Here is a 535-nt window from a genome sequence, read left to right as displayed (position 1 = left end):
GGGGGGGGGGGGGGAAGAGAGCGAGTGTGTGGCCTGCAAGCTGCAACAATGCAATCTCCATTTTGAACAATGCGCCTCTTTCCTCTTGTAAATCTAGTTTTTTGCCACTTGATGTGCCGTCGCATTTCCCCTCTGTTGGGGTGGGGGGGAGGAGGGGGGGGTGGGGGAGATCCCAGCAGGATGCACAGTACTCGAGAGGGAGTGAGCAAGGGGGGAGGGTAGAGGAGGTGGGGAAGGAGTCTGCAGCAACCGGGCTGGGTGGGTACCTGGAGTGCTGCTGTAGGTGCTATGGCTCCTGAAGCTGCTTTCCGTGCAGTAACTGGCGTCGTCGTCGTCGTCTTCCATCTCCTCCGGATAGTCGGAGTCATCATCGTCCTCCTCCATCTCATCTTCCTCGTCGTCCTCGGAATCCTGGGTCTCTTCGGCGTCGCCGTCCTCCTCTTCCTCCTCGGAGACCATGTCCTCCTCCTCGTCCTCCTCCTCGCTCTCGTGGTCATCGTACACCACTTTGTTGACGGCCCTGCGGGCCGGGGTG

Source organism: Galeopterus variegatus, unplaced genomic scaffold (assembly GCF_000696425.1).
Source record: "Galeopterus variegatus unplaced genomic scaffold, G_variegatus-3.0.2 Scaffold243, whole genome shotgun sequence".
Classification (NCBI taxonomy): Eukaryota; Metazoa; Chordata; class Mammalia; order Dermoptera; family Cynocephalidae; genus Galeopterus; species Galeopterus variegatus.
Note: the sequence above shows the minus strand (reverse complement) of the source record.